The 24,806-nt window shown below is 43.6% G+C and overlaps 1 protein-coding gene across 2 annotated transcripts in view; it reads left to right on the top strand.

Moving 5' to 3' along the window:
• FAM107B (family with sequence similarity 107 member B) overlaps positions 1 to 24,806 on the top strand; it is a 205,001-nt gene that overhangs the window by 122,148 nt on the left and 58,047 nt on the right. Inside the window, exon 1 of one of the 2 annotated variants that reach the window (XM_061126265.1) lies at positions 11,596 to 11,732. The exons of the other annotated variant lie outside the window; for it this stretch is intronic. The gene's annotated coding sequence lies outside the window, so the exon portion shown is untranslated. Of the gene's footprint in view, positions 1 to 11,595; positions 11,733 to 24,806 lie in introns of those variants that run through there. 2 annotated transcript variants of the gene reach the window in all.

Below are 24,806 nucleotides of genomic sequence, written 5' to 3'. Positions count from 1 at the left end.
GCTCTTGGCCCCCATCTCACTGAGCCTCCAGCAGTGTTTGAGACAGCTGACCACTCTCCCTTTCTTGAAACATTGGCTCTGCTTGGCCTCCAGGGCCCTGATCTCTTGGTTTTCATTCTCTTTCACTGGCCGTTCATTCTCTGTATCTTTTGCTACTTTTCAGTCACCTGCCTAATCTTTAAATGCCAGGTGGCCCATGGCAGAGACCTCAGTCATTTCCTTGGTGACATATGCAGTTTCCCAGCTTTCAGTATCGTATACCCACTGATGATTTCTAAATGTATAGCTCCAGACTGGACCTCTCCTGTTAATTCCAAACCCATATCCAAGTACTTTGTTCAATATCCTTGAACAATGCAGATATTATAGGCACGGACCCTTCCTGGAGTCGAAAAATCCTGGTATAATTGATAATCAGCCCTCCATATCCACAGTTCCTCATGGGCAGATTCAGCCAGTCAAGACTCTGTAGTGCGTATTTAGTGAAAATATCCTGGTTTAAATGCAGTTCACACCCATGTGGTTCAAGGGTCAGCTCTACTTATTTGATCTTTTCACTTGGATCATGGAGGGCGGCTCAGACTAAGCATACCCAAAGTTGAACTCTTCCACCTTCTCAGAAAAAGGAAATGCTATTCTTCCAGGTCCAAGTCAAGCCCCAAACTTTGAAGTCACCCTTGACTCTTTTTCTCTCTCACTCACCATCTCATAATCTGTCAGCAAATTCAGCTGGTTTTACCTTCACAATTTCCGTCATGTGACTCTTTCTCATCACTCAGGTTCCAGCCGCCACCTTCTCTCTCCCAGAAGAATGCATAGTCTTCCAAACATTCTTTCTGCTTCCACCTTTGTTCCCTTGGAGTCTGTCTTCAACCATGCAACTGCGTGATCCCATGAAAATGTACATCAAACTGGTCTCTCCTCTGTTCGAAATCTTCTGTTGGTGGCTTCCCAGCTCACTCGGAGTTAAAGCCAGACGCCCTCCAACAGCCCATGGGGCCTTCTGTGATCTGACTTCATCATCCATCATTTCCTCTGGACCTGCCCTTCAACTGTTTGCCTTCTTGCTGTTTCTCGAATTTGCTGTGTGTGTCAGCCTCATGCCCTCTGCACTGCTATTCTAGTTGCCTGCAAAGATTTTCCTCCCAATGCCTGCACAAGGAGTGCCTTCATATCCTCCAGGTGTTTGCCCAAATGTCACTTTCTGGGAGAAACCTTCCCTTGCCACCCAATTTAAAATTACACATTGCCATCACCACTTTTTATCACCTTCCCAGCTTATTTTATTTTTTAAAGTTTTATTGGACTATAGTTGAGATTTACAATGTTGTGTTAGTTTCGGGTATACAGCAAAGTGTATCTTTGTTATACGTATACATATGTCCACTCTCTTTTAGATTCTTTTCCCATATAGCCATCACAGAGTATTGAGTACTTGAGTATTCCCTGTGCTATGCAGTAGGTCCTTGTTAGTTATCTATCCCACTTGGTTTCTTCTATAGCGTAGGAATAACTAATGCTATTGGACATATTATATGCCTTTCTATTCTTCTTCTCTTCTCTTTCCTTCTTTTTTCATTCCTTCCTTTCTTGTTTGACTTCCTCGTCTAGAATGTGTATCAGATAAAGGCAGGGATTTTTTCCCATTGTGTTCACTGTTGTATTCCCAGGGACTAGAATGAACAGGGCCTGGAACAACAGAAAAATGTATCTGAGAATTATGTGTTAAATGAATAAATCCCCATTTAACTGATGGCAAAACCGAGGCTTAGAGAAGCTGAATAAGTTGGCCAAGGTTACTCAGCTGCTCAGCAGGGGACATGAGACAGAAATTTCCATCAGTTGGTCTGGGCATTCAATCACTATATTCGGTTCTCTAGTGGGCAAAACAAGCATTTTTTAAATCTTACACAAGACATGGTACTGTTCTCCAGGCATTTTTAGTTATTTTATAACCTCCAAACTGTGAAAATATTTGATTCCGCCCCCCCCGCCTCCGTTGTTGGGAGTTATAACTTGCTCAAAAATAAATGATGATAAAAGAACATGCTAATTCTAAATGTACACATCACTTTGTTAATTACCAAAAGGGTTATTTGGGAATTCACTTCTATTTTGAGAAGATAAGAAAAACCAGGAAATGTATTAAATTTATTATCCAAAGTAGTGCAATATATCAGAAAAGTTTCATGAAAGAAGAAATATTCAGAATTGTTCAGTTTTGCTTATCTATTTTCATCCTAATTATACAAAGAACATAGCTAATTAGGAAAAATTATCTAGGCATATGTTTTGATAATTGTTCATAAGCAATATTATGTAAGATCCAGGTCTTTCTAAATCCTTAAGAAGCTACTATTTCTTTTTTGTTTTGTTTTTGGATGTGGCATGTGGGATCTTAGTTCCCCGACCAGGGATTGAACCCACACCTCCTGCATTGGAAGTGCAGGGTCTTATCTGCTGGACCACCAGGGAAGTCCCAGAAGCTACTATTTCTGAAAATGTGTACAGTTCTTGTAAAGTAATAAATCTGATCAGTAACTATAATTCATGAGAAAATGCATTGTTCTATAAGAGTAAACGTCCCCTGCCTCTATATGTGTTCTTAATTTTCGGCTCAACTGAATTCATTAACATTGGCTCTATATGACAACTGTTTGATGGAAAAGAAAGCCATTTGAAAAAAAAAGTTGTATATATTTACAATGTGTAACATGCTGATTTGATACATACATATGTAGTGGGATGATTACTACAGTCAAGCTAATTAACATGCTATCTCACATAGTTACCATTGTGTGTGTGTGTGGGGGGGACTTTCCACTTTTCCGAAAATAATTTCTTAAAGAAAGAAGTAACTTTTAATTTTAATCAAAGGGTAACTAAAGGTTTGGATCTGAGGAAGGAAGCCTTATGTAACTAACTAGTTATGTTGGACATGCACTACAGGTGCTATGGCTTACGCAGTAGTGTTCGCTTTGTGGGGTGCATGGGAGGAGTGTTCATAGATGTCCATTCAATGAAGATTATGTATCTGTGGTCCAGGCAGAATTTGATAGAGATGGAGAAGAACATGTAGATTTGAGAGAAAAACAGTGAAAGCAATGGACTGGTTTTGTGACCCAAGTAGATGTGGGGCCCTAGAGAGGAAATGATTACCCTAAAGTTATAGGATGGAGACTGTCAGGGGTCCTCTTGATAAGAGCGTAAGTAGGGTTTTTCCAGTAGTCATGTATGGATGTGAAAGTTGGACTATAAAGAAAACTGAGCACCGAAGAATTGATGCTTTTGAACTGTGGTGTTGGAGAAGACTCTTGAGAGTCCCTTGGACTGCAAGGAGATCCAACCAGTCCATCCTAAAGGAAATGAGTCCTGAATATTCATTGGAAGGACTGATGCTGAAGCTGAAACTCCAATACTTTGGCCACCTAATGCGAAGAACTGACTTATTGGAAAAGACCCTGATGCTGGGAAAGATTGAAGGCAGGAGCAGAAGGGGATGACAGAGGATAAGATGGTTGGATGGCATCACTGACTCAATGGACATGAGTTTGAGTAAACTCCAGGAGTTGGTGATGGACAAGGAGGCCTGGTGTGCTGCAGCCCATGGGGTCGCAAAGAGTTGGACGTGGCTGAACAACTGAACTGAACTGAGGGGAGTTGAGAGGAAAAAAGAGAAGTTCTGCTTTTGATTGGTCACATTGATAAACTGTCTCTCAAAAAGGTGAGACATATATATAACTAAGCCATGAATATCATTAATCATTCTGAAAATCAATTTCCATACTACTAGGTTCCTCCTATCCTGTGAGAAAATTTTAACTGGTGATTTGACTCATCGAAAGTGTGTGGGATTCTCCCAGTTTCCTATTTCATTCTGAATCACTTGGAGCAAGTTGATTTTTTCTAGGAATTTTTCCATTTCATTTAAATCTTCAGATAAAGTTGTCCCTGGTATTTCTATATTCTCTTTTGAGTGTCTTGAGTATCAATAGTTATGTCTCCACATTAATTCCTAATATTTTTAAAATTTTGTCTCTCTGTCTCTCATCATTTTGGACAGAAGTTTTTCAATTTTATTGATCTTTTAAAGAAAAAGAAATAGCTTCTACTCTATCTTTGCATTTCTTCATTTATCCATTTAACTATTGGGGAGGCCAAAAAGTTTGTTCAGGTTTTTCCATAAGTTGTTACAAAAAAACCCGAGCAAACTTTTTGGCCAACCCACTAGTTGTTTATGCACTCATGTAGATGAGAGCAGATGGTGTAAGCAGTTGTTGTAGGGAGAAATGATTTGGGAAAAGCAGGTGCATGTCAAAGTCCGGTTTCTTGCAATGTGTCTCAGCTGTTGACTTGCAAAAGGGGGATCATCAGGTCAGGCTGCAATCAGAACAACGCAGGTTGTTTTGCGCAATGGCAGTGACTGAGAGGTGCCAGGAAGGATTACAAACATTGCCAGAAACTAGCCTTCAGCCACCCCACAGGACTCTGTCCTTTTTATCACTCAGTCTTTCTCTCTAATTTTCCTTCATGGGTGTGTGCCTAGTCACTCAGTCAGCTGAGCGACTCTTGGCGACCCCATGGACAGTAGCCTGCCAGGTTCTTCCATCCATGGAATTTTCCAGGCAAGAATACTGGAGTGGATTGCCATTTCTTTCTCCGAGAGATCTTCCCAACCCAGGGATAGAACCAGTGTCTCCTGTATCTCCTGCATTGGCAGGTGAATTCTTTAGCACTGTGCCATGTGGGAACTTTTCCCTTATCAAGTTCAAATATTTACTAATATTAATATTGTCCAGCTATACCTGACATTAGGTAGCATTTTAGTCCATGTTGAATTTTGGTGGAACACATAAAAGAATGTTATCACTCAGAGAACAATTTTTAAAGCCCAGGAATCATTAGCACTTCAACTATGTGGCAATTCTCTAGGCAGAGTTAATAAGCAAACTTTCTGTGGCAAGATTTAACATTAGTTTGCAGTTTGGACTTTAGTTGCAAGCCCAAAGTGGATTAAGCAGCCCCCAATTTCCAGCCAAGATGGGATAGCAACAGAAAAACCATTAATACTGTAATTTTTAGATAGAACATATATGTATACACACACCTCTTTAAATATATATATATATATAATATATATGTGTGTGTGTGTGCAATGGTGCTGTCTTTTTTACACAGAACATTCATTTAACTAGATATAGATTTCAATTGAATCATTAACCACTAAATCCAGAGGCATTAGCCTACAGTAAGTTAAATATCTTATCCAAAATCACAAAGCTAGTTGGTAGCAGAGCCATGGTTTAGATCTCTTCTGCCCTAGCCTGGTCTTTATTTTATAATTTTATGAACTTACTTTATTGCATTGTTTAAAAGGCAGGTGAATACATATAAATAGCATTCAACTAGTTATTACCATTATGGCCATTTTAAGGGATACTTTCTGCTAATAGAAATGTATCTGGAATGTAGAGCAAGAAGAAAAAAAAGCTGGAGCAAATGCAGAGTGTTCTCAGTGAACTGGCCACTTGTTTTCTATGTTGGTTTTAGAATTAGGAAACATATAGGAGGAATTGTCTTTACTATGCTTATGTGCAGAGATGGTTTGTTTACTCATTAATATATACCTACCACTAAGACATCTGAATATTTTTGACAGGATGAGGGTTTGAGTGTTTTTTCCCCTCTCTTTGCTTTTAGAGATTTTTGTGTAAATGTACAGGAAGACACTCAGGAAATCCTTCCTTTTTTCCGGCTTTGGATTTATGTAAAGAAAAAGACGGAGAGGTCAGACCTTTGCACCATGCCCTAGGTGTTTATGTGACTAACCGCTGTTTCTTTGGATTCTTAAGGGATGTTTAGTTGCAAAGTTGAATCACCATCTTATAGAGTCCCTCTGATTTTAAAATTATGAGTAATAAAGACAAGTGTTTTGTAAAAACAAAATCAAAATCAAGCATTTTAGGCAACACATATATTAAAGGTTTTGAAATGAAAACTCTGCTGAATTTTAGACTAGAAATGGCAGAGTGTCTAGTTACATTATGAAGCAGGGCTGTGTTATTAGGTTTGCCAGACGCTTTGTAGCAGATTAACCATTAACTATTCAGGTAGATTCCCTATCTCCTCCTCTTTTGTTTGGCTTGGTGGGCATTTTTCATGTTCCTTTACCTGCTGGGTATTTCTCTGCTTTTTCATCTTGTTTTGATTGCTGTGTTTGGGGTGGCCTTTCTGAATTCTGGTGGTCCCTTTTTATTGTGGAGGTTTCTCCCAGTGGGTGGGGTTGGACAATTGGCTTGTCAAGGTTTCCTGGTTAGGGAAGCTTGCATTGGTGTTCTGGTGCGTGGAGCTGGATTTCTTCTCTCTGGAGTGCAATGGAGGGTCCAGTAGTGAGTTTTGAGATGGGTCTATGTGTTTGGTGTGACTTTAGGAAGCCTGTATGTTGACGCTCAGGGCTATGTTCCTGCGTTGCTGGAGAATTTGTGTGGTATGTCTTGCTCTGGAACTTATTGGCTCTTGGGAACCATTAACTATTAAAGGGAAGAGGGTTCCTTTTTCTTACGGGTTCTGTTAGCATATTTAATGAAGTTATTCCATTCCCATACTCACAAATGCTCATGCTCCAAGGGGTGGAGCCCCCAAACCTGTGATATTTTCAAACTATAGAATGTAGCAGGATGAGGTTAGATCTCAGTAGGCCTGATGGCTTCCTCTTTCACCCTCTGGGACCAGCTGCCGTGGGAGGAAGTCCCTGTGAGCCTGCATCTGAGGTACCCAAGCAGACAGCTCCAGTCAACATCTGGACTTTGAGGCCACTCAGGACAAGTCGGTCCATAGCCAACCTCCCAGGTGACAGCAAATGCATGATAGAGTGAAAGAGAACAGAAACCAAACAGAGCAGAAGCAAGGTATCCCAGCTGAGCCTCCTCCAAATTGCCAACCCACAGCACAGTGAGCAAATCAGTCATTATTTTAAGCCACTATGTTTTGACATGCTGGGTTATTCATTAATAGATAACTGATACAGATATTGAAGAATATGACTTTTAAAATGTGAACTGAAAATTAAGATTCTATTTCTTTTTGAATGAACTCTTATCTATTCAAATGGCCATGTACATGGTGCAAAATTTAAGACACAAAAGGGTACAGATATATAAAAATACTTCCCTCCTCTTGGGCACTTTTAAGCCTTTCTCATCTGTTGGGAGCTATGCAGGATGATGGTTCGAGCATAAGGCAACTCTTTCAAGATCATACATAGGGAAAATAACCAAGTGGGAGATTAAAACACAACATATCTCATTCCAAATTGATTCGCTTTGTTCTATTTTATGTTCCCTCCACATGTTCATCTCTGCTTTCCTCAGTTTTCTTTAGGAAAGAATATAAAAGGTCCCAGATGTCAAAGCAGAAGGCTGAGGTTAAAGCTGAGAGTATGGGTGGTCTTTTGGGTGAGTGTTGTAAGATGGAAGATTATTATGTGTACTCTGCAGTAGAGAATCTATCACTAATGATTGGTTAACAGACTCAAAAACCACTCAGAGGAACATTTTCTTTGTTTTACTTTTGGAGAAAGTGAGCAAATGCTCTCTGTACACCTGGTGAACTGTGCCAGCCCAGGACTAGAGACCCAGGGAGGTGCTGCCAGCTCACCTAACTTCCTGAGGTTCTGTCCACACCCAGAATATGGAATCTACCAGGACATCAGACTCAGGATGAGAGTTATGTGTCACCTGATGTAACCCCTGGAAAGTCTAGCTGTGTCCTGAAAGTCCAGGCTTATTTACTGGACAAACATCTGTCATGCCCTGAATACGGTCCAGGTGCTGTTGATAGAGGCTGTGGATTCAAGCATAAATATCACCCTGCGTGTTTGTGCATGCCAAGTTGCTCTGTCGTGTCTGATTCTGTGTGACTGTATACATGGACCGTAGCCCACCAGGCTCCTCTGTCCATGAGGTTTCCCAGGTGAGAATACTGGAGTGGGTTGCCATTTCCTTCTCCAGGGGATCTTCCCGATCCAGGGATCAAACCTTTGTCTTACTTGCAGGTGATTGCCACCTGGGAAGACCCAACACTCTTGCAGGTGATTGCCACCTGGGAAGTCCCAACACTCTAGTCCATTACCTTTTTAAAATTAAAAAAAATTATTTCTTTTTGGTTGCTCTGGGTCTTTGCAGTGAGTGGGGGCTACTCTTCTTTGTGGTGTGTGGGCTTTTCACTGTGGGGGCTTCTTTTGTTGTGGAGCACAGACTTTAGGAGCAGTAGTTGCGGCACGAAGGCTTAGTTACTCGAGGCATGTGGAATCTTTCCCAACTAGGGATGCAACCTGTGTCCCTTGCACTGACAGGTGTATTCTCATCCATTGTACCACCAAGGAAGTCCTAGTCCATAATCTTTAAGTTCTTATTTCCGGTTCCACCCATAGTGACTCCAGGGGTCCCAAGCCAAATTGGATATTTGATCCTATCTGAATTAAGATCTCCTTAAGATTCTCAGGAATGTGAAATATGATAAAAGCCCCAAACCGTAGACTTAATGAATGAGTATTGGTGTCCTATCTTTTAATAAAGCTTTGACTCAAGAAGTGCAAAGTAAATATTTGATCTCCTCCTATTGTTTTTGGTTTAGAAGAAGTAATGGTTCTTGATACAAAGGTAAGGAAGAGGCTGAGACCTTCTGGACATTAATACCCCAGTCTAGGGAATAAGTTGCATGTTTCTGTTTCTCTCCAGGGCAGGGAAGAGGCTGTGTGGTCACTTATCATATCTAGACACTCTGTCCATTGTCCTGGCGTCATCAATGTTTGTCCAGGCTGCTTTAAGGGGACGTTATAGACTCACTGGTGGATCTATAGAAGGCATCCTTCTGCTCAGGCTGCCGTAACAGTGGCTTAAACCACAGACACTTATTTCTCACAGTTCTGGAGCCTGGAAGTCCAAGACCAAGGTGCTGGCAGAGTTGGTCTCTGGTGAAGCTCTTCCTGGCTTGCGAATGACTGCCTGTGGCTGTGTTCTCTCATGGCCTCTATGTGTGTGCACGCACACACACACACATACACACACACACAGAGACAGAGAGACCTCTGGTATCTCTTCCTTTTCTTACAAGGTCACCAGTCTTACTGGATTAGGTCCCCACTCTTATGACCTCATTTAACCTTCCTAAAGGCCCTGTCTCCAGATATAGTCACATTAGAGGTTTGGGTTTCAACATACGAATTTGGGGAAGACATTATTCAGTCCCTAACATTCCTTATATGCCAGACACTAGGTTAAGCAGGAGGCTATGTATATATATATATATACATATCTAATATGTATCTGTGAAGATATGTACATCTATCACGTATAAACTCTGCTCAAGGAGGGCACATATTTATAATGTGTGACACATTATAACACATATAAGGTCATACTAGGTACAGAGGGGCAGAAAAAGTCCATTCAGTTTGAGCAAGTTAGGAAGTCTTCTCAGAGGAACTTGGGTTTCAGAGAGGAGAGGAGCTCTTGGGGATTGGGGTGGGGAAGTGTGCTAGGCAGCAGAAGTGTGCTGGTAGAAAAGCCAGCAGGTGACTTCTTTCATGCAGTCCTCATAGTCACAAAATAGGGCCATTTAGCAAATACAGCACTCTGGCTGAGTGGAGCCATGGGTATGTGTTTGGGGGAAGTAGAAAGACCCCAGGAAGGTCATCAAAGTGACATCAAGAAATGTGTTGCTCTTTGGGGTACTGTGTGAAGGAACTTGAACTGGGTCATGTAGTAGGAATTGGATATCCTTTAAAGGATTTTTTATTTTATTTATTTATTTTTAATTGGAATGTAATTGCATCATGATATGTTTATTTCTACAGTACATTGAAGTGAATCAGCTATATGTATATATATATACATATATATATATATCCCTTCCCTCTTGAGCCTTGCTCCCACCCTTCCCATCTCTCCCCTCTAGGTCATATTAGAGCACAGAGCTGAGCTCCCTGTGCTATATAGTAGCTTCCCACTAGCTAAGGGTTTTAAGAGCAGATTAGAACTTTGAAAGTTCACTGGGGAAGCAATCTGGAGGAAAAACATATATGAGATGGGAGGCTGGGGATATTGGGAGCCTACTGCTATAGGGTGGTGACAGATCCCAAAGGCCAACTGTGGCAGAACCGGTGGGATAGGGGCAGGGAGAGCCATCAAGGCATCATGTAGAACTGACTCCCATGTGGGGAGTGGGGAAAATCTAGGCCGGATCCCAGATTCTGGTTTGGTGACTGATGGATCCATTGTCAAGAGCAGAGCCAACACAACCCAAGAATGGGAGAGAAGTAAGACTTGTGGGGAACAAAGCGGATAAAGTTCACACAGGTCAATTTTGGGGCTTGGAAGACACTGTCTCTCTAAATCCTGTGGCAGGTGATCCCACCCCCTAGCAGGCTTCAAGGCCTAGGGATGACCAGACTCTAAAGTGTTATGACTTCAGAGCATCTTTGGAGGAAGTCATTGATTCGTCTGCTCAGTTGCTAAGTCATGTACAAGACTCTTTGCAACCCCATGGACTGTAGCCTGCCAGGCTCCTCTGTCCACGGGATTATCCCGACGAAGAATTCTGGAAGGGGTTGCCATTTCCTTCTCTAGGGGATCTTCCCAACCCACGATGGAACCGGAGTCTCCTGCATTGGCAGGTGGATTCTTTACCCCTGAGCCACCCCGGAAGTCCCAACTGGTTTACTAAAACCCATAATTGATATGACTTTTTTGTGTGATCATGACCCAAGCTGTTTCGGTCAGAAAGGTTTGCCCATAAACAAGTGCTTATTCATCTGCAGCCAAGAAAATTAAAAAGCTTTTGATCTAAAACCCATTACTGTTGTCTTTATTTGTTACTCTGAAACAGATACCTCCCCCACCATTTTTTTTTTTTTAACCTGCTGTGATTCAGGTAGATTGTAATCTAAGAGTCTTAGGGTTGGGCAGAGAAGCAATTTGCTCTAAGAGAGCTGAGAAAAATGAAAACCTGAGAGGAAAAAAAAAAAAAAAAGAGGCGAAACAAACCTTTTTCTCCTTTCCTAAAAATTTAAATACCCTTTCATGAGTGAGGAGGAGGAGTCTGAACAAATTACCCGGTCTCTGGGTTTCAGGCCCTGGTTGGTCAGTAAATTTGTACGGTTACAAAACAAATCTGATTCCCTGTCCCTTTGAGTTTTCTCTGGAGACGTGTTGGCAGGATTTTAATGGGGAAGCTTGAAGCCAGACAACAGCAGCCAAACACCCCAGAGTGCTTGTTCTTGCGGGGATGGTGGTGTGTGTGTAATTTCCCATTTCTCTCATCTGGTGATACTCAGTTTTTTGTTCCAATACAGTATTCTCTCTCCTTCGAGAGTTCCCAAAGCGAACCAAACTAAAACCACAGAAGAAAAACCTCCGGAACCAAACCCGCTGACTTTTTCCCGGTGTAGCCCTAGTGGGCCACGGTCCGGAGAGCCGAGCTCCAGCCAGCGCGGCGGGGCGTGTCCGAGGGCGTGGCCTCAGCAACCTCGCCCCGCCCCCGCCCCGCCCCGCCGCTTAATTCGGACGCGCTGGGCCGCGGGGTGTGAAAGAGCCGCCCAGCGCCGGACGGGTAGCAACCGCCGTCGGAGCCACCGCCCGGGCCGCTCTCAGCTGCTGGGCCACTGGGTGCCGCCGCGGCCGCCCGGAGCGAGCGCCGGGGAGGGAGCCGCGCGCCTTTGTGCGCGCGCCGAGGTGGGTTCGCCTCCGGCACTTACTTTGCACACAAAGACTGGGAGCTGAGGGGAGGCGGGGTGCCCGCCAGGGCTACGGCGTGGCCGCCCACCCTGCTCTGACCCCCGGCGCGAGGTTTTCCCGGTGGGAAGGGCCGCCAGGCTTCCCCTCCCCGCGGCTGGCGCTGGGGCGGGGGTCCTTGCGTGCGGGCGTTGGAGGGTTACGGTGCGCAGGGCGGTGGGCTTGCGGGGATCCCCGGCCACCCCGCGCTGTGCAGGGGACGGGTCCGGGGTGCGGGGTCGGGGCGTGGCAGGGGCCGCGTGCGGGGAGTCCCTGGTACCCGGGGGTGCAGGGGATACGGGGAGTGCCGCCAGGGAGGCGAGCCTGGGCGGCCGCTGCGCTCGGCTTATTGTTGCTTCCTCGGCCCTGAAAATGGAGAGACCCTGCTTGGAGCGGGGATGCGCTGCCCACCGGCTGCGTCGCGCGCGGCCCGATGCCGAGCCGGGGGCGCCCGGCTCGCACCTCGCAGCCCTGGCCGCCGCGGAGCCTCCGCCTGGACAAACAAAGGAGGGGCAGCGCGGGGGTTGCCCCGCTGGTTGAAAGGTGATCGGGGCACAGTTTCCCAAACAGCCTGCAAGTAACTTTTCCATTTCTGCCTCCTCTCCGCTCCGCTCCTATTGCTCCAGTGAACCCAGTATGTTGGGTGGCGTCTGTACCCAAGGCGTCCTAAAATTTTGATTCTCATAACTCCTCCCCCTAGCATCTTCGGGTTCCCTCTGGGATGGCGGGGATGCCTCTGGCCAAGTTTTGACGAGCTTTATAGGGGGTGGTAACAGTCCTTCTGAAATATGGAGAGGAATCCCGTAGAGGATAAATGGCAGATCTTCTCTGTAGTAAGATACCATAGCCTGCCTTTCGCGGGAAGACTTGAGTCAATGACAGTAGAGCAAAGTTCTTTGATGAGAATGAGTGTGATATTTAAGACAAATATAGAAAATTTGAATAAGGCCTGTTAGGCTTTATATTTTTAACTTGCCAACAGGTACTTAGTTTCTCCTCGGACTCTGTCCCCCTTTCATCACATTGGAGATTTCAACTGTACAAATTGCTTTGAGATAATATCTGAGGTGCATGTCTAGAGATTTCTTAGTGCTAGTAGTTTCCAGTTTAAAGCTTTTAGGTGTAAAATTATATATGTTTATTAACAAATTGAAAAAAAACAGGGAAAAAAAAGTCACTCATGTACCCAACCACCCAGACATACCCTAGAAAAAAGGCATGTTTTGCTTCATTTATGGCTTGGCAGCCCTGGTGTGAAGTGTGTGTGTGTGTGTGTGTGTATGAATGTGAATGAATGAAGGAGTTACTGATCATTAATCTTGACCACTACCATCAGTCTAAAATATGATCTCTAATAACCTCAGTCTACAATGATGTTTTGCCAACAGATTGTTTGAAATATATTTCCTTATAGCCTTGCAAATAACCACCTGTGTAGAAGGGGGAGGGAAGAAGTAGAAAAAACAATGCAAGTTCCACTTAAGTAGGAAAGAATGGACTGATGAAAGCATTTAATGTACTCTGTTCTTTGGATTTCAGGAGTAGTTTTGGGTTAACTTTTTTAAAAAATAAAAGCAACCTTTCATTAAAAAAAATAAAATTGTGTTCTAAGATCCACGAAAAATTGTAACAGAAAAGAACTCTTTTTGTAGAACCAGGAATAGCCATGGTTTTGTAGCTGGTGACATGCTTGCTTCTAAAAGACCTTGCATTGGGAAAGTAAAACAAGAAGGATTTTCCTGTGAGTGTAGAGAGTAGTTTTCAAGTGCCTGTGTTCTGGGAAAAAAACAAAAAACACATTAAACCACACATTTGGCCACTGAATGTTTTTGTCATTATATACTTTTATTTTCCACTTGTAAAATTTTCCGACATTTAATTTCTCCAATATGAAAATTTAAAAAGAGATCTTAGAAATGACTGTTTAGAAGTACTAGACTGATGATTAGGATGATGCAATGTTTTCTGAAGTTAGAAAATTTACGAGAAGGAAGTTGTGGTTACGTACTGTCAGGTGCAGTCTTTGTTCCTGTTTCTAACGTGGGGCTCCTTACTGTGCATATGTGTTTGGGGGGCTTACACTGCAGTACAGTTGGCTCTCCAAACCCCTGAGTTTCACATCCCCACAGTCAACCAATCAAGGATTGAATCTGCAGGTGTCAAACCCCAAGATGGAGAGGGCCAACTGTATTCATCGTACTGCACCATTTTATATAGGGACGTGAGCATCTGTAGATTTTGGTGTCCTCAGGGGTCCTGCAGCCAATACCCATAGACACAGAGGACCAACAACAGTGACCTGTGAGTGTAAAGTTTGTGACCTGTTGTGATAATGATACCTTTCTCCATCTAAAAGTCAAAAGAAACTAAAATAGGGGCTATCAGAATCTCTTAATCTTATTTTTCAATCCTCCTGTGACCTGGAACAGTCCAAGCAGCATAGCCAAGCTGGACAGGAGGTCAGAGTTGAGTCGCTTTGCTCTTAAAAGTTCTCTTGCTTTACAGGGAGGAGAGAAAAGTTTGGAAGTGGTCTAGGGTTACAGACTTGTATGGCTGTTTGTGATGGCCTGTCCCTGTGGCCTGGTGATTACATTCCTGACATATTTAAAAGTAGGCTTGGTTTGAACTTGAGAGAAGTGCTCTGAGAAGTCTGGTTCCTGAGCTGTATGTGGTAGGATGCATGTGGTCATTTGTTCATTCATTCCTTTGATTTCTTCATTGTTTAAAATGTCACAGAGATGGAAAAGAGTTTTTACTGATTTTGATGGGAGTGGTTAAGGTATGGAAAACTTCTTCAAAAAGAGGGAACACAGTAGGTTTATAACATGGCTTCATTTTTTTTAAGAGTTTTTCTTTTTTTTTAATGTGGACCATTTTTGAAGTCTTTGTTGAATTTGTTACAATATTGCTTCTGTTTATGTTTTGGTTTTTTTGGCCATGAGGCATGTTGGATCTTAACTCCCTGGCCAGGGATCCAATCTGTACCCCCTGCATTGGAAGGCAAAGTCTTAACCACTGGACTGCCAGGGAAGTCTCATAGGGCTTCATCTTCTTAATGTCCTGTCTGCCCTTTCCTTCCAGAATTCTCTGAAAATGTTTGGAGAAGAGAGGCCAGGAGGTTTGGTTGGGTGAGGTCTGGATTTGAGGCATTTTTGAAGTCCCCGGATATCTTGAGAGATACAAACTTGTCAGCCTTTTTTAAGTCTGGAGAAAGTAGCTGTGAGCACTGACCCGTTTTTGCATCTCACTTTGGGCTCCCGTTGTGCAGGGAGAGAACTGTGCAACAGAGGAGTCTGTGTGCACAGCCCGGGGCCACTTAGTGCTGGAATGACCTGAGGAGACTTCATTGCATTTCCTCACGTAATTTCCTTGTTCAAGCTTGGCCTAGTTTTGCTCTTTGTTTGTGAAGCAAACCAGTTTCTCCCCTTCTCCTTGTGCAAGAAGTGCTGGGTCCCATCCATCTGAACTGTAAACCTTTCCTTATGCAATGTACTCAGGGAACTCCGCTGAAAAGGATTCACGCTTTTATTGCATCTGATGCTGCTGATTCCAGGACCCTGTCAGTAAAAGAGAGAAAATCATTGGTCAGCTGCCGTTTAGTCCTGGTGAATGGACGAGAGGCTATTTCTAAGGCTGATTGGGGATGCTTTGTTTTCTATTCATTCCTTCATTGAACAGACATTTTCTTAGCTCTTCCCATGTGTTGGCACTGCCCTTGCATTGGGCATACTGCAGTTAACAAGTCCCATTGGGTCCCTGTCCACCTGGCAGGGTAGGAGAGGAAAATATTTAAAGAATTGTGTAAAATCATGCAGACATTGTGTTTAATGACCATGATGTTAAGAGAAGGGAAGGGAAGCTTTGTGAATTAAGGTATCTCAAAGAGAATGGTGTAAATCCCAGCTCAGGCTGTGGGATTGAGTTTCTGAACTGTGGGTAAAGTGTCTGGGGTGAGAGGCATGGTGGGAACTGAGTGTGATTTACCCAAGGCTGAGAGCTTGGTGATAGGAGCTTGGTGGAATAGATTTGGAAGACTGTTCAATTGTGTCTAGAATTTGGCTGAGGGTTTGGGACACTTTCCGGTGCAAAATTGAGCAGGGACTAGGAAACCAAGGTCTTGTTCTTAATGTTCTTGCTGAAGGTAAACCTGCAGGCCAGTTGTGGTGGGGATGTGGTGTCCCAGCAGGTCTGAGGGATTCCCAGGACCTGAGGGCTAGTGTTATGTGGTCGGGGGAGGCAGGACCAACTACATCTGTGCCCGTCCCAGGTTCTGTTACTATTGAAAAGATAAGAGAGGGGTTTGTGGGGAAATTGTGGGAGGTCTTATTTAAGAAGACCTTTCAGACTCAGGTGAGCTGTAGGAAGGAAAACGGGGAGCAATGCAGAAAAAGAAGGGCTGTCACTTTGACATGAGTAAACTCTTCTGTGAACTCTGCAGTTCTACCAAGGGTTGCATTGAAGGTCAAGTAGCCATAGTCTGTGCCGCATGTGCTTGGGGAGGTGGGAAGGAGGCATAGTTTAGTGACAGTGATGTTCCTTACAGACAGCACAATCTTGGAGTTCTGCAGTGTGAAAAAAAAGCTCCTTCCACCCTCAGAGCTGTGAAAACAGCATGACCTGTGTATGGGCTGTCTGCAGTGCTATTCCTGGATATGCTACTGAATTATAAACCCTTAGCAATTGTTTCATGGAGAAGTCTTAAATGAAGGATTGTAGAGCCTAGGCAAAAGATAGGGAAAAAAAAAAAAGTGCAGGTAGACCAGCTCCAAATCCTGGTGGGTTGTAGGTATGCGTTGTCTGGAGGATTTTCTCACTTTGTTCTCTGTTCTCCTTTCTGTTATCAATGCCAAGGGTATTATAGTGAAGCATATATGAGGTACAGCCCTGCTTGGTACCAGCTCTGGGTGAGAGGAGTGGAATTGGGGAACGGGGCATGTTAATGAATGTGCTGTAGGGGAATGGTTTGGAGCTTTGAAGCCAGACACATCTGAGTTAGAACCAGGTAACTCAGCTGCTAAAGAATCTGCCTGGAGACCCCGGTTCAATTCCTGGGTCAGGAAGAAAAGCTGGGGAAGGGATAGACTACCCACTCCAGCATTCTTGGGCTTCCCTGATGGCTCAGATGGTAAAGAATCTGCCTGCAATGCGGGAGACCCTGGGTTAGGAAGATCCCCTGGAGGAGGGCATGGCAACCCACTCCAGTATTCTTGCCTGGAGAATCCTCATGGACAGAGGAGGAGCCTGGCAGGCTACAGTCCACAGGGTCGCAAAGAGTCGGACACTACTGAGCAGCTAAGCGCACACACACACACACACACACACACACACACACACACACACCCAGTTTCATGAGCTCCACAAGTCACGGAGGCCCTGGGAGCTCTAGTGCTCTTGTTCATGAGATGCACTTGGTGAGATCTCCCTGAAGGGCCTGAAGCCCTAAAACACAGTCCGTGAGACATGGCTGGCCATGGGTGTTTAGGCTCTTGTGTCATCACGCACAGAATTTTAGCGACAGTGGTGCCAAGATGCTGATGAGGGACACCAGTGAGAGGAGGCGAGGGGTGAAGGGCTTTATCCCTTTTCGTCTGACCTTTCGGGATGCCTTCACGCCTTCAGGAGTGTTTTAAAGATAACCTGACTTTGCTCTTAGAAACGGTGTGTTTTATTCTATTCTTGGACACAGATTCTGGCACCCTTTGTAAAGTGTCGTATTCACGTGTCTAGGAGAGAGGCTGTGATCCCATGGTGTCAGCTTTTCTGTGTCATTCTTAGTATATGTAACACAGAGTGCACTCGGTGAGCATTCAGGTTACACTCACATTTCATCCAGGTTTTTCAGGCATCTGGGCGGGATCCATGCTCATCAGTTTACAAAACCATGCAGTCATGTTATGAACTCCTGCAGTATAAATAATCAGTTGTTTCTGGGTGTCTCATGGAGAGGTATGAACGTGTCCTTATGCTAGAGGAAGTTAATGCCATTGTGGATATGTATAGAAGGGGGCTTTCTAGGTGGCTCAGTGGTAAAGAATCTGCCTCTCAATGCAGGAGATCCAGGAGTCGCGAGCTGGATCCTTGAGTCAGCAAAATCCCCTGGAGAAGGAAATGTCAACCCACTCCAGTATTCTTGCCTCCAGAACTCCATAGACAGAAGATCCTGGTGGACTACAGTCCATGGGGTCACAAAGAGTCAGACACACACACACACGTGTAGAAGCACTTTCTTTTGAACGTTCTGTTCCCTTACATTGTCATGTCATTTAAGATAGGTAAAGCTGTGGTCAGGGTTCTTTATCTATCTTTCGTTTTTTTTCCCCAGATGCCCAGAGTAGTGCAGTGTGTTGGAAAGAGAGAGACCTAGTGTTTTAAAATGTTCAGAATCCTGGGCCCAAGTTCACCATTAATGGTTTCCTAGCAGGTCATTTATTTCTCTTTTTCCTACTTCCTCATCGATATGAAGATAATCAGCCTTGCCTACTTCTTAGAGTGGTCTTGAGGGAGAGGTGGAAGCCTGTCTTCATTTTACCTACTGGCATGCTCAGGATGATCAGTCGTCATTCTTGGGGCTGCTCTGGGGTTCAGTATCATGCTAGCCACCCCCTAGGATCAGGTGACTCTTTGAAGGTGAGGGGAGGCAGGGCACAGAAGGGAGAGCAGGACTGGCTGCATCACCCTTTGTGTTCCTGCTGTGGGGTGGGAGTGAGGGAGCATCAGTTATACTGTGCATGGTGCAGGGAGGCACCGTGGACGTGTACGACCCTGTCAGACTTAGCATCTGACTGCCTTAGGCAGTTAACCTAGTAGGGCTTCCATATTCTCATCTGTGAAATGTAATTATAATAAATATTTTTATTATTACCAACTAACAGTTCTTGAGCACTTCCTACCTTGTGCTAAGTGCTTTGTAAGAGCTCTTTATTCCTTCAGCAAATACTTAATGAATTTTTCTCCATGCCAGACCCTGTGCCAGACTCTGGAGCGTGTAGATGGGAGGGATAAAATTCTGCCTGCATGGGGCTTCTCTTCTAGCGGGAAGACAGAATATAAGGCAGACACAGATGATGTGCTTCTGAGCCCTGTTGGTGCTGTAAAGAAATCAGGTCAAGGGGCAGGAGCAGAGGCGGGCCTGCATCTGTCTGTGCAGCTTCAAGTACAGATAACAACCCAGGGGCCGGAGGCAGTCATCATGTGGGCCTACAGGCCACTGGGGACCAGGGGAGGGTCCTGAGCAGGAAGTGGTGGAGGTCGGCCTTGTGTTTTGTAAATATCCCCCTGTAGCCATGATTGCAAAGGCCACAGTGGAGGCAGGAGGACACATGGAGGTTCTTGTGAGTCCTGGGGACTGGGATAGAGCTGGTGAGAAGGGGTTGGATGGATCCTGAAATACTTTGAAGGTGGAGCCATCAGGACTTGATCATGGTTTGGAGCTGATAACAGGAGAGGAGAGAAGTCATGAGTGATACGTCTGTGTTTAGCCTCAGCCCCTGGGTGAAGGTTGACACGGTTTATTGATCTGGGAGACCTGGGGGAGGATTATCAATGCACACAAACAGCCTCTGAAATGAATGCTGTTTTAGGCTTCCCATTTCACAGATGTGGAAACTGAGGGTTAGAGAAGTAACAAGTTGGCTGTAAGGTTAAGCCAAGTCAGGATTAGGATCCAGGTCTAGTCCTTGCCCCAACCTTGCATTCTCAGCTGTTTTGCTGTGTTCAGCAAAGTACCTGAATTTGCTGTCAGAGTAGTTTGGTGAGAAAGGACCTGTGCAAACACTGAATACATGTCTCTCTCTCTTTTTTCGTTACAGCCTTATTGAGGTGTCAGTTATATACCATTCAGCTCCCCCATGATAAGTGTACAGTTCCGTAAGTTTTAGAAAGTTTGTACAGTTGAGCAGCCATCGCTCTATCCAGTTTTTGACTCTGTAGTCACTTCCTGTTTCCATCCCTAGTTTCAGGCAACCATTGATGTTCTGTCTCTAAGGTTATGCTTTTTCTAGAAATTTCCTACATAGAGAATCATACACTACGTGGTCCTTTGTGTCCAGTTTTGTTCATTTAACTGAGAGTTTCTGAGGCTCATCCATCGTGGTACAACACATCTGGTCTTAAGGAACATTCTTTGCCTTGGTCAGAAAGAGGAGCTCAGTGCTGATGAGAATGATTTCCGTGGAGATGGGCCTTCAGATGATGATAAACGTAAGGATGGCACGCCTTTCTCATTGTGCCAGGTGTGGTTTTGCTCATTATATTCCGTGGTCTTCCAAGAAATGCCACGAGGGAGATACCATTAGTGTTAGTGTTTTACAAAGGAGGAAAGGTAAGCCTAGAGAGATGAAAAAGCTCGCCCCAGGTTCTAAGAGCTGGGATCAGACTTTGGCCTTGCCTCCTGTTGGCCACAACTCCACAGTCACTTAGCTATGTTGATGAAACTTCTGACTTCTTAGCCTTAGGAAGGGCTTGGAATCCCAGGTGGAATAATGCACTTGCCAGGTCAATCTAAAACTGTAGTTTTAAGGAGGACATTTATACTGCATTTTAATTTGGGCATCCTTCCATGGAAATGATGACGTCTTAAAGTGATCCATTTTTGAAGGAATTTTCTTAGGTATGATGTGAGGATGGCACCAAATTAAAAACACATAATTAAAAATAAAAATAAAAATAAAAACACATAATTATGTCATTAGGTAGAGCTTGTGTGTTTGAGTTGTGTCTTCAATATTATGTTTACCAGAAAGGCAGTTTTTTGGGTATGAAGTTTCCCAAGGCTGGTACCTTCTTATTAGTGGGCAGAATTTAATTAGGCATCATGCATTTTTCAAAATGCATTTTCTCCAATTCACATAGAGTTCATACTGGAAGATTTTGTCTTCCCCATTGCAGAAGAGTTCTTTGTACATCACAGATGGCTGAAAGTTTTGAGAAGAGTTTTAAACACTTCATATCTTTCTGTATACACTTATTTTTTAAAAGGTTATCAAGTTGCTTGTTAAGAGCTAGTTATATAATTTAGCCATTTAGCCATGATAAGTGATAACCTCATTGGACTAAGGACTAACTTTGCATGAGATTCTGCCCTTGGTTTCTGGTAAGGCACTTTTTACTGGTGTCACAGCTTCCTAACTTTTTAAAATGGAGTTATAGCATCTTTAAACTAACTCTGTAAGTGTAGTATAGCTTTCATTTTTAGGGATTTGAAATTATAGTTCCAGTTTACTAGTTCAAAATAGCAAACAAAGAAAGGTGACTTTTTATTTTAGAAAACCTGATCTTAATAGTAAAAATTCAACAGGATTAAGTTTTGATCTAAAAAGATTGTCTTTGAATCTGTGTTAATCTAATCTCTTCCTGCCATTAAAACCAGAGGCGACTGTACTCTTTTTGAAAAAGATTAACCAGTGAAATGCCAGATCTTGAAAACTTAGCAGATGGGGACAACCATTGTTGCAGACTTATTGGGCCGTTCCTAGGAGTGGCAGGTTAAAAAAACTCTCATGACTTGAGCTAGAAGAGAGTGTTAGGATTTGGGAGCAGAGGGAGAGACTTTAAAAAATGCAGTAAAGAAGCCTGGTCTTTAGTTGCATCATACTGTTTAACTTCACTCTCTGCCCTGGTTAGACAGCTTGCTTCAGCTGTGCCGGCTACCAGCACACACAGCTCAGAAGCTGGAAACAGGCTCCCACTTGTTTCTGTTTGCATTCCAGGCTTGCTTCCGACTGGCAGTAGCCTTGAGAGGGGATGTGGTACTGGGCAGCCAAACCAAATAAAACTTAAATTGCAGGAGGTATAAATGGTTGGAGCAGTTTATGTACGTTCTACCTCAGTAATAATAATAATAAAATAATTATTATTTGGCCACACAGTGTGGCTTGCAGAATCTTAGTGTGCTGACCAGGGATTGAACTTGTGCCCCCTGCCATGGAAACACAGAGCCCTAACCACTGGACCGCCAGGGAAGTCCCATCTATCTCAATTATTTGGGGAAACAAACAAACAAAAAACACCTGTAAACTACACAAAACCAAATCTCTCCAGGGACTAGCTGCTAGGGTGGAGTCTTGTTCAAGAATGCAAAATCTGCATTACCACTTAGGTGTTCATCTTGTTTCCTTCTCTCCCATTTCATAGGTACTCTGCTTGCTTCAAATGCTGACCTCTCTGCTCAGAGCATTGATTTTACTCTTTTGAATGAAGCTCACAACTGCTAGAATCCTGTTGGCAGAAATGGTGCTCAGGAACCTGTAAATTTCTCTCTAGATTACCATACTTACTGCCTCTTGTTCTACCAACCAAGATCTTTTGAGCCTTCTTACCAAAAGTTTCCTTTCCTGTGCAGAGTGGGGTATGGCTCAGTTTCTGCTCATGGGCCCTGCCCTTTCAGTTGGGGAGTGGCTGAATTGCAGCTTCAGAGCATCAGAAGGCAAAGGGTGGGGCAGCCCAGGAATTTGTAGGACTCTCCATCTTCCCCACATTGATTTCACCCCTCATTGGCTTAAGAATGTCTTTTAGTAGTTGATTTCTTCATGCCAGGGTCTGAACAAAGCCCGCACATTGCGTTTGATATGCCTTGTGTAGTTTCAACTCTAGAACAGCTCTTCTTCCCCCTGTCCTGTTCTCCCTAAGTTATTGCTTTGTTGAAAAAGCAAGTCAGTTGTCTTATAGAATGTCCCACATTCTGGATTTGACTGAGAGTTTTCTCTTTAAACATTTTCTACTAGTCTCTGTATTTCTGTAACCTGGAAATTAGCACTAAAGCTTGAGATTGTTGATATAAAACAATAAAACAACCACTTAATTTTACAGCAAAATGGGTTTATTTGGGAACAGCAAAGAATTGCTTTTGGGGACCTGCAACTTATGGTGAACCATAGGTAAATCCAGAGAACAAAGGAGAGAAACATTCTTTTATAGAGAAGTGAGAGTTGGGAGGGGCCATTATAAACAGAGTCCATTGGCGGAAACTGGGAGTTCAAAGTGTTGTGGCTTTTCCTTGGCTGATGTGTGACAGTCTCTTACTGGCTGGGCTGTTACTGGGCAAAGAGAAGTCCTTCCTCCTGCTGGGTGATAAAGTAATAACCTTCTTTCTGTTGGAGATACAAAGGTATCTCTTTTCCTTTTCAGTCTGCAGTTGACCTTGACTGATGGGACCTGAGAACTCCCTCTTCTGGCCTCCTGATTCCATTTTAAATGAGGTTTCCTTTTATTAATTTTCATAGATTCATGTTCAGCTTTGTGGGGCAAGAAGAGTTTGTTGATGGTATTGTACACTTCGTGTCCCATTATCTCGGAACAATATCTGGTTTTCTCCCTTGTAGTGATGCTGAGGTTAATCATTGGGTTCATGTAGTGGCAGCTTGATCCTTTCATTGTAAATTTTCTCATCATTCTTTCTCTAAGGGTCTGTTAGCATCCGCTGGGAACTCTTGCCTGAATTGATTATTTCATGAGAGGTTGCTGATTCTTCTTGTCTTAATGAACATGTTAGTGAGTGTGAGATGAAACTTAAACTAGCCAGGGTGTCCACTTGAGGATGGCTCAATAATCAGTAGGAAAGCAATGATTGGCTTGGCTTTATCCAAGCATAGCGAGTACTTCCAGACATTAGAGCTAATTGCCATTTGCACCCACTTTTATGAATGTTACTGTGAAAGTGAAAAAGTGAAAGTGCAAGTCACTCAGTGGTGTCCAACTCTTTGCAACCCCATGGACTATACAGTCCATGGGATTCTTCAGGCCAGGACACTGGAGTGGGTAGCTGTTCCCTTCTTCAGGGGATCTTCCCAACCCAGGGATCGAACCCAGGTCTCCCACATTGCAGGCAGATTCTTTACCAGCTGAGCTACGAGGGAAGCCCATGTTACTGTGCCAGGTTGATTTTATTGTAAGTCTTGTTTAGCAGCAACATAAAAAATTCTATCTGTGTTTGCTAACTTGGGTGCTTGACCGTCACCTAAAAATTAAGAGATTATGACATGGGTTTATAAATTAGAATTTCATATGATGGTGTAGACCATGATAGATTATCTTCTTCAGTAATCATCTAAAATTTCCTGACACATACGGACATATATGCCTCATCTTTCCTTATAAGAGAAGATGTAAACCATTGATAAGTTTAAAAATACAGGAGGCAAATGACAAATCTGAAATAGTTGAGTTTCTGTTCTGCCTAGATGGAAGAAAAATGGACCTCTGCTGGCAACTTTCGACTTCATTGTTAAGATTGGAAAGGATGGATTATTGCAATGTGTGTAGCAGGAAGTAATTGGGAATTCCTTTTCAAGGAGGGTGGTTATAGCAAATGAATTTAATATATGTGTGCTCCGTCACTGCCACTGGAACAACCACAGTATGATTTGGGGACATACCCAACATTTGAAGGCCCCTGGGATGGAAATACATTGTTTCCTCCTGCCATAGGCAGGCTCGCCTTTTGCTAGCATGTAAGTAAGTGTGTTAGTAAGTTGTGTCTGACTCTTTGCAACCCTGTGGACTGTAGCCTGCAAAACTCCTCTGTCCATGGCATTCTCCAGGCAAGAATACTGAAGTGGTTTGCCATTTCCTTTTCCAGGGGATCTTCCCAACCCAGGGATCGAACCTAAGTCTCCTGCATTGCAGACAGATTCTTCACCATGTGAGCCAGATGTTCTTGGAAACTACAGCATGAAAAGGATATTCATAAAGCAGGTTCTAGGATCCCCACAGGCACAGTCTCATGATTAGGAGTTTTGCCTGTGACCTGACACTTGGTATTAAATGAATTGTAGCTGTGATCAGTACATCATAAAGGTGTGACAATTAGAAACCTAAAAGAATTTGAAATTAGAAACTACCCTGCATTGTCACAAAGGAGTTGAGCTTGAGGAAGCCTTAGAGATCAAGAGATCATCTCATTTAGACTCATTTTGTTTGGTGAATAAACCAACACTCAGCTGTGTTAACTACCTTACCTGAGACCACATAGCTCATTAGTGGTTGACTTTGGAACTGGAACTCACCCCACACTAACAGCCACTAACATGTGGGTGTTTC

The sequence above is a fragment of the Dama dama genome, chromosome 23 (assembly GCF_033118175.1).
Source record: "Dama dama isolate Ldn47 chromosome 23, ASM3311817v1, whole genome shotgun sequence".
Taxonomy (NCBI): Eukaryota; Metazoa; Chordata; class Mammalia; order Artiodactyla; family Cervidae; genus Dama; species Dama dama.
The sequence above is the reverse complement of the archived record's forward strand: the minus strand, read 5'-3'. Positions and strand labels throughout refer to the sequence as shown.